Source organism: Miniopterus schreibersii, assembly GCF_964146895.1.
Source record: "Miniopterus schreibersii genome assembly, chromosome: 21".
In the NCBI taxonomy this organism is placed as follows: domain Eukaryota; kingdom Metazoa; phylum Chordata; class Mammalia; order Chiroptera; family Miniopteridae; genus Miniopterus; species Miniopterus schreibersii.
The window spans coordinates 12,431,345-12,440,681 of NC_138123.1; positions in this window are offsets into that span (position 1 = coordinate 12,431,345).

Here is a 9,337-nt window from a genome sequence, read left to right on the forward strand (position 1 = left end):
CCCAGAGATAACATCTAGGCCTCAGTTGTATTTTAGCTCCAGGCCCAGAAAAGAAGCAAAATCGGACCAGTTGACACCATGGCTGACCTCAGGACCAGCTGCATTGGGTAATGACCCCTTGCCCTGGTGCCCACCAATCAATCAGTGGAGATCCCTGACCCTGAAAGGACACACCTGGGAAACTGCTGAATATTCTATTGAGATCTTCCTACTTAGGACAGTTAGGACCAAGAGCTCTCTCCCTCCCTGGACAGGGCCTCACCTTTACACCCCCCCCCCCCCCCGCAAGGCCTGGGGCTATTGGCTTCCTCACTCTTTTGCCTCTCTAACTTGTTTCCTCGGCCCATTTCTTCTAGGAATTACTTTTTCTGCCTCTGTGATTTTATAAATAAGTGTTCTCTTATAGTTTGAGTCTTGACTCTGAATTCTTTCCCAGCCAGAACTCAAGTACCGAGGTTGCTGAACCCAGGCCCCGTCTGACCCCACTGGTCTAACACCTGGTGCCATTCCTGTCACCTGAAACAAAAGGACACTATCAAGAGGCCTAAAATACAACCCTGATAATGGGAGAAATTATTTACAAGTCATATATTTGATAAGGTTTAATATTTAGAATTTGTAAAGAACTACATTTCAACAACAAAAAGACAAGCAATCCAATTTTAAAATGGGCAAAGGACTTGAATAGACCTTTCTCCAAAGAAGATACACAAGTTGAAAATTAGCATATGAAAAGGTGCTGGGTACCATTAGTCATTAGGGAAAGGCAAATCAAAACCATAATGAGCTGCCACTTCACACCTACTACAATGGCTATAATTAAAAAAACAACACATGCCGGGCCAGGCGTGGCTCAGCAGTTGAGCCTTGACCTAGGATCCAGGCAATCGGGGTTCAATCAGGGCACATACCCAGGTTGCGGGCTCGATCCCCAGTTGGAGGTGTGCAGGAGGCAGCCGATCAATGACTCTCTCATCATTGATGTTTCTATTTCACTCTCTCCCTCTCCTTTCCTCTCTCTGAAATCAATAAAGATATATTAAAAAAAACAAAAACAAAAACACATAACAAGTGTTGACAAAGATGTGGAAAAATTGGAACTCGCATACATTGCTGATGAGAGTGTAAATGGTGCGGCCTCTGTGGGAAGCAGTGTGGTGGTTCCTCAAAAAATTAAGCGTAGTTACCATATGACATAGCAATTCCACTCCCAGGTATTTACCCAAAGATTGAAAACAGGGGTTTAAACAGTGCGAAAATCTGTGCATTGTCCGGAGCAGCATTATTCACATAGCCAACAATAGAAACAACCCAAACGCCCATCAATAGATGAACAAATTAACAAAATGTGGTATGTACGACGGAATAGCACTCAGTCACATAAGCCAGGCACGAAAGAACAAATATTCTATGATTCCGCTTATATGAAATCTCTTATCATAGAAGAACAGAGGTTACCAGGAGCTGGGGGCGGGGAAATAATGGAGAGTTATTGCTTAATGGTTACAGAGTTTCTGTTTGGAATGATGAAAGGGTGTTAGAAATAGTGGCCCCAGTTGCACAACACAGAGGATGCAGTTAATGCTACTGACGTTTCCATTTAAAAATGATTAAGACGGAAATTTGTGTGTGTAATATATCTATAAATTATACCACCATAAAACACACACAGAGACGAATCAAGTTTTGCTAGTTTGGCTGCTGTGGTTATTACACTTGACAGGTAGATCGGCTTTGCCAGCAGATCAAGAAAGACTGCAGTAAGTTATTGGTCTCTGATGATCCCCAGGAAGCTGAGTCTCATGTATAAATATGGAGAAAGGCTTATGGTAATTAGGAAGGCCCAGAGTGGGAGACTGTGGAGGGCTGATTTTCACTCATAAGAGGCCCGTTCGTGTTTAGATCCCCGGTGAAGAGGTTACCAAGGACTTGGCTAAGTCGTCCAGTGGCCTGACAATGCCAGAGAAGCCGCAGCAGCCGCTGAGACCCAGGAACCCTCTCAATTGCCTCCGAGTTACCGGCCTGGGAAAGCTGTCAAGGTCCCTCCGCATGGCAGAAGGAAGGGGCTTACCTCCTTGGGATAAAGCATGTCCCAGGAAATGAATTTTGCTTTGACAAAATTGTAACTGCTCTTTGGAAACCTATATCCTCTCTGAGCTAAACCACGACTTTTAAAAATGCAGCCTCTGGGGGCACCGTTATGAAATTAAATTTGGGTTTGGTACTACAGGCAAGCAAGGTATGACTGCTCCATTTATGGCCTTGAAGTTGTTAAACAAAAACCTTCATGGCGGAAACCTTTTCTGAAAGGAAGGGCTTGTATTGAGCCCTTTCCCACTAGCCAGGGAAAGGACCAGGACCTGGGGCAAGCGGTCTAAACCACCGCGGCAGGGCTGGGCAAACAAGGCAGCAGGCCCCTGCCCTGGAGCTGCTGGGGGTCTCTATACAATGAGCTCCGGAGGAAAAATGTAAGTTGTTTTGAAAGGATTTACATCTGCTATAGATCAAAGGGGTGGGAGAAGGCGCAGTGGGGCTCCTTCTGGGATAGCTGCCAAGACCCTAAGAAAGAAACGTTTGCCCTGGCCGGGTGGCTAGGTTGCTTGGGGTGTCCTCCCGATACCCCAAGGTTGAGGATTTGATCCCCGGTCAGGGCACAAGCAGGAATCAACCTATGGGTGCATGGAGGAGTGGAATGGCAAATCGATCTCTCTCTCCCCCTCTCTAATATCAATAAATAGAAAATACATTATTTCAGAAAAAAGAGAAAAATGTTTGCTAATAGAGGAAGATATAACAATAATGCCCTGTGCAGAACAAATGACACAGGCTCAAAATGTGTCACTGACAGGACTGGAAGGCAGAGTTCACAAATCCAAAATCAGAATAGGTCACTGTGTGGTGGTGGCGGGAACGGCACCGGGTGCTAGACCCCTGGGGTCAGAAGGGACCTGGGTTCAGCAACCTCGGTACTAGAGTTCTGGCTGGGAAAGAATTCAGAGCCAAGGCCCGAACTCTAAGAGAACATTTATTTAGAAAACCACGGAGGTAGAAGAGCTAGTTCGTAGAAGAAATGGGCTTAGGAAACGAGTTACAGAGGCAAAGGAAGGGCCCTTGGAGTTTAGAAGTGAGGAAGCTAATGCTAATGCTAATGCTAATGTTAATGCTAATGTTAATGCTAATGAGCCTGGAGGGGGGAGGGGAAGGGAAAGGCAGGGCTTGCTCTTGGGGAGGGAGATCCTGCTGCTTTCTCCATCCTAAGGGTTTTAAGGGTGGAGATATTAAGGGAGGTCTCAGCAGAAGATCTTCATAGACTATTCAGCAGCTCTCCAGGTGTGTCCTTTCAGGGTCGGGGTCTCCACTGGTTGGTTGGTCGGTGCCAGGGCAGGGGGTCGTTACCCAGTGCAGCTAGCTGGTCCTGAGGTCATCTGTGCCTGGTTTGGTTGTTTTTCTGGGCCTGGAGCGGAAATACAACTGAGGCCTAGATGTTGTCTCTAGGGGAGGAAAGTTCAGGGGTCCAAACTGCATGACCAGTGATATGCTAGGGAAGGAGAGGTCACCCTGGGGTGAGGTCCCACCCTACAATTATCCTTTGCTAGGCACCCAGGGCTTTCTGCCCTGGTGACCTTCTGTACTTGGCCCTCGCTCTGCTCAAGCCTGTCTAGCCGCCTACCCCACATCGATAGCTTTTCTCGTTGGATTTTTGACAGGGTAGGAGTGTTACTGGGACAGGCACAAGCCATGAATGATGATTTTCTTCTCTGTTAAGCTTTTTTTTTGGGGGGGGGAGGTCAGGAGTAAAATTAGTTAGATTAAGTGTTAGTGTTTGGGTTTGGGTTAGGGTTGGGTTTATGATTAGGGTTAGCTTTAGCATTAGAGTTAACTTTGAGGTTAGCTTTTAGGTTTTAATTATTGTTTGGTTAGGGTAAGAGCTATGCTAAGGATTACGTTGAGGGCTAGGGTTAGGGCTCGTTGGGCGCGGGGTTTGCTTTTAAAAAAAATTAAATTTATTGCCTGTTACGCTTTTTCTGATTGGTTTAGTTCTTTAGCTTCTGGTTTAACAAGATATTGTGGCATTTGGATAGAGATTCGGAGAAATTAATCTGAACCTTAATTGTTTTCCCTCTCAAATCCAGCCTGTGTCTAAGAATTTTTGGCATTTCCTTCCTTGATCTCTCCAATTTGGGCTTGATTGAGATACTAGGGGAGCAGTGAGCCAGCATCTCAAATGAGCTATGATCTCATCGAGAAAGGGGAGTTTTCAGGGACTTCAGGGAAGAGGCCTCCAGGGAACATTTAATCTGGGCTTTTTATTTGTGCGGTAAACCCCTTCCTATCGAGTTAGTGCTGCTGTGTCCCGAGGAGGAATCACTGTTCCTTGGTTACAGGTCTGAGGGTGACTGTGACTGGCGTTGGGAATGTTTGAGGATCATGAGAAATACCCACCCTCTGACTAGTATGTTGACTCTAACTAAGACGGTGGTGGGGTTTAAAGTTTATGTGACTTTCTAATGTCCTTTCTAGAAGTGTCTTTGCCTGGAGATTCCTTCTTGGGGGGTTAATTAGGTGGGGTGCTTGGGGAGCATCTAGCTGTCTTATTATAATACCAGCAGTTGGCCAACTTTTTCTGCAAACATTTTAGACTTTGCCAGCCCTAACATCTCTGTTGTAATTATTTAACTCTGCAGTTGTGAAAGCACCAGGGACATGCAAGGGAATGAGGGTGGCTGTTTGTTCAACAAAACTTATTTACAAAAATAGGCGGAGGAGCAGATTTGGCCCTTAGACTGCAGATACCAAAACTTTTGTAAGATCGTAAATTCGTTCTGAGCCTTATCTTGTTTTTTAAAGTGTTCGGCCAGGAGCTGGAGGTCTGGCAATGGGGCTCTTTCCCATTCTAGCTTTTGCTTGTATATTAACCCCCCCATTTATGGATTAAGGGGATTTACAGAAAGTGAGGAGAGAGCTGGGGTCACATCTGCGAAAGGTTGTACTTTCAAATGCTGTCTAGAGACGTGAAAAAACCTGGTGCTGAAATCTCCAGAGGACTCCTTCTTGCTTTGCTGGCTGGACTCAGTCAGAGCCCACTCTGTTTTCATGGGACAGATCTGGGGTGGCCTCGAAAAGGTCAGCCCAGTGCCCACAGCTTTTCCAAATCCCTCTGGTTTCCTCTGCCCTTTTTTTTTTTCCAGTATGTCTTTATCGATTTCAGAGAGAGGAAGGGAGAGGGAGAGAGATAGAGATAGAAACATCAATGGTGAGAGAGTCATTGATCGGCTGCCACTTGCATGCCCCCTGCTGGGGATCAAGCCCGAAACCTGGGCCTGTGCCCTGACCAGGAATCGAACCAAGGTCTCCTGGATCCTAGGTCGATGCTCAACCACTGAGCCATGCCGGCTGGGCTCCTCTGCCTTTTTAAGTCACCCTCAGGTCTTCTCATTCTGCCTTTTCAATCCAATTGTTTTTGCAGCCGAGGTTCCTGCTAATACATGAACTAACGGGTATAGATCTGTGGGTCCTGGATTACATGTCAGGAGACTCTTCCAAACTGCTCTGTAAATTTCTCTCCATGCTGTCTAATTTCTCCAAAGGCCTTGGAAATGTAGGAGGAGGGAATGGATCCAGGCGTTAGACCGGTGGGGTCAGACGGGACCTGGGTTCAGCAACCTCGGTACCTGAGCTCTGGCTGGGAAAGAATTCAGAGCCAAGACTCAAACGCTAAGAGAACATTTATTTATAAAATCACAGAGGTAGAAGAGGTAATTTGTAGAAAAAATGGGCTGAGGAAACAGGTTATAGAGGCAAAGGAAGGGCCCTTGGAGCTTGGGAGTGAGGAAGCTAATGGTAATGGGCCTGGGGGGAGGGAGAGGGGGAGGGAAGGGAAAGGAAAAGTCTCCAGCATGCTCCCAGGAGGGAGAGCACTAGGTCCTCCTTCCTAAGGAGGAGATTTTAGGGGAGGTCTCAGGGGAAGATCTCAATAGAATATTCAGCAGTTTTCCAGGTGTGTCTTTTTTGGGCCTAGGTCTCCACTGATTGGTCGGCACCAGGACAGGGGGTTACTATCCAATGCAGCTGGTCCTGAGGTCAGCCATGGGGTCGCTAGCCTGGTGTGGTTCTTTTCTGGGGCTGGAACTTAAATGCAACTGAGGCTTAGATGTCATCTCTAGGGGGGAAAGGTCAGGGGGTCCAAACCACATGACCAGTGATATGCTGGAGGAGGTGGAGTCTGCAGGAATTGAATGGGAGGGCAGCTAGGTTCATGACGGTGCCATTTGAGAAACAGGGACGACATAGGAGGAGGGGCATGTTTTGAAGTAAGATAATGGTTTCTATTTGGGTCCTGTTGAGTTCAAGTTACCTGTGGGAAAATTGAGTGGAAAAGTGTAGAACTCAGAAGTGTCTGGGGTCTAAGTTCAGAAGACAGATACCAACTGGATAATTAGATGTGGGAGGTATAAGCTTGGATGTGGGAGGTGACGCCAGATGGGGCATGTAAAGTGAGAAGAGAAAGACAGTGACAAGCGCTGGCTCTGTCATCAGGGCAGAAGTACTTCGGGTTACTGATTTCCTAGACAATGGTCTAAAGAACCAACCTTCCGTTAGCATGTGCAGAGGCGAGTTACATGTCTGCAATAAGATTAGGAGTTTCTTCAAAGAGCAGGTCACGTGAGAAATTCTTATATATTCATGAATAATCCTAGTGCCTCCTTATATGACCCTAACTTGAAGCCTTTGTTTGTAAGTCAGTTTTTATTATTTTATTTATTTATTTTTAAATTTTTATTGAATTTATAGGGGTAACATTGGTTAATAAAATTATATAGGTTTAAGGTGTATAATTCTATAACACATCATCTGTATATTGTATTGTGGGTTCACCACCCAAAGTCAAGTCTCCTTCCATCACCACTTATCCCCCCTGTACCCTCTTCTACCTCCCCACCCCTGTGTAAGGTCTTAGAAACCTAAGTAGAACAGTCTCATCAAGAAAGAAAAAAAATTAACAGCCCCAGGCACGGGAGAATGTGCTGCTCAAAGACACGTTCGATTCACATTCATAAGTGACAACTTCTGAGTCCAGAAACCCATTAAATGGCCTTCTCCATGCATTTCTATTAACAGAAGTCTTAAGTGCTTTAAGGGATCTATTTGTCCTTCATTCATCACCTCTGTGCATTCATTTATGAAGTCCTGTGAGGTCATTAAGGAAGCATTAGGTGAGAAAATGCATCTCATGGTTTACCATCGACAGAGTTTCCCATAATATAGTAATTAAGATAGCAAGTTCCCGTAGAACAGCCAGAGGTTCTTCAACTGGCATATGCAGAGGTGGCAGATGGTTTTTCTCTTCAGCCTTCTAGGGTGTGCTTTAGATCAGAAAGGGCTGAAGTGAAAAAAGAGTACAGTTTTTACTGAACATTATAGGCTGAATTGTATCCCCCCCAAAATTTTATGTTGAAGTCCTAACCCCCAGTGCCTCAGCATGGGACTGTGTTTAGAAATAAGTCTTTAAAGAGGTAATTAAGTTTTAATGAGGTCATTAGGGTGGGCCGCAATCCCCTATGAGTTGTGTCCTTATAAGAAGAGGAAATTTGGGCGCAGATATACATACACGTATGCTGGGGGCAAAGATGTTGATCATGCTCTGTTGACCATTATTGTTAGCTGTAGTTGTAAGAAAGAGTAATCTTGCTCTTTAACTGTGATTGTTCTGTTCTGATTAGAGGAAGCACATTCCAACCTGGTTGAGAGTCTTACGCCCCAGGACATGGGAGTTAACTTTGGAATGCTGTCCATATCTCTTTTATCATCATGGAAAGATCAACAGCCAGTTCCTGAGACAATGGAATCTGGAGGTGCCTGCCCTTTGCCACCCCAGCCCACGTTGCTTGTAACCTGCGTGGCATTACACCTTGCCTACCTCCCCATGCCGGTAATTCCTACTTCCCCATGTGATTTTTGTTCTTCTATCTGATATAAGCAGCTGGCAATATTGGAATAAACGCTCATATATGATTCAATCTGTCTCTGTTTAATTGGCGTAAGTGGTGACAGGTAGCCCGGGCCCATTGTTGTCGGGTTTCACATAGAGAAGAGCATGTGAACCTCAGGGAGAAAGGCCCCAGGAGAAACCAAACCTGCCAACATCTTGACCTCAGGCTTCTGACCTCCAGCACTGTGAGGAAATAAATTTCTGTTGTGTTGTACTTTGTGTGGGCAGCCCCAGCAGACCAATACCCACCAAAAACCAATAGGTTCACTCTCTACATGACTGTAAGCCAACAGGTGGCCAGGTGCCAGTGGAGAATGCTGGCCTGCAATGTTTCGTGGCGTGAGCCATAAAGTGGATGCCACCTTAGAAGAAGCTGCCCTAATCTTTGTGTGATCACAACAAACACAATGCTTCAGTCCAGGAGAAAGACAAAGCTGCTTTCAGAGGAAGACAGGAAACGGTAACCTGAACTCCATCTGTGCGGGGCCACAAATAAAAGCAGATGTGTCTGCAGTGCACCTCAACTTCTACCTGTATTTTCTTCCGTCAAGACTCAGTAACTTGGCACAGTCTCAGTGTGCCATTCACAAGCAAATGCTGCAACGGGGAAAGCAGACATCCAAGACAGGTGGGGCTGGGGGGCAGGGTGGTGGGTGAGGGTCCAAGATACTCACTGCTGGCTGTGTCCACAGGCCTTTGTTTGAAAAGAGGCGATTTCTCTAATCAGTGCTGAAAGTGATCTCCATTTATCGGCTGCTCTGGTAAGATTAACACCCTCTCAGGAGTAAGCAGGAAGCAATTTTAAATGCTTGCTTTTCTCTCTTTGAATTTGTTTCTTACAGGAAAGTCTAGTGTGTTGATGTTGAAAAAGACGTGTGCAGTTGTGTTTCCCTGGATTGTAACGTGTTTTCTCCTCTATATGGTTTGTAATTTTGAACTGCTTTTTCCCCACTTTTCTTCTTTTTCTCATTCTTTCCTCCCTCCCCTTCTCCCTCCACCCCTCCCTCCCCTAGAGCAGGGCTATCTTTAACAGGCCAGCACAAGACACAGATACATTCCTAGCCCAGCATTATCTTGCTGCATCATCTGTTAACTTCAATCTTGCCCTTAGACTCCCTCCAAGGGTGGGGTCCCCTCCAAGCAGGGCTGGACTGGGATTTGCCCTTGGCCCACCCAAAGGCACAGAAATCATTCAGCCACCAGTTGGTAATGAGCAAGGGAGTTGGAGGGGGGTGGCTGCTAAGGAATATTTATGAAGTGTCCCCTTTCTCCTGCTCTGGCCACTCTCTGTCTTGGGCGGTGTCCAGATCTAATCTGGGCTAATGCCCTTATCTGACTTCTGAGGCC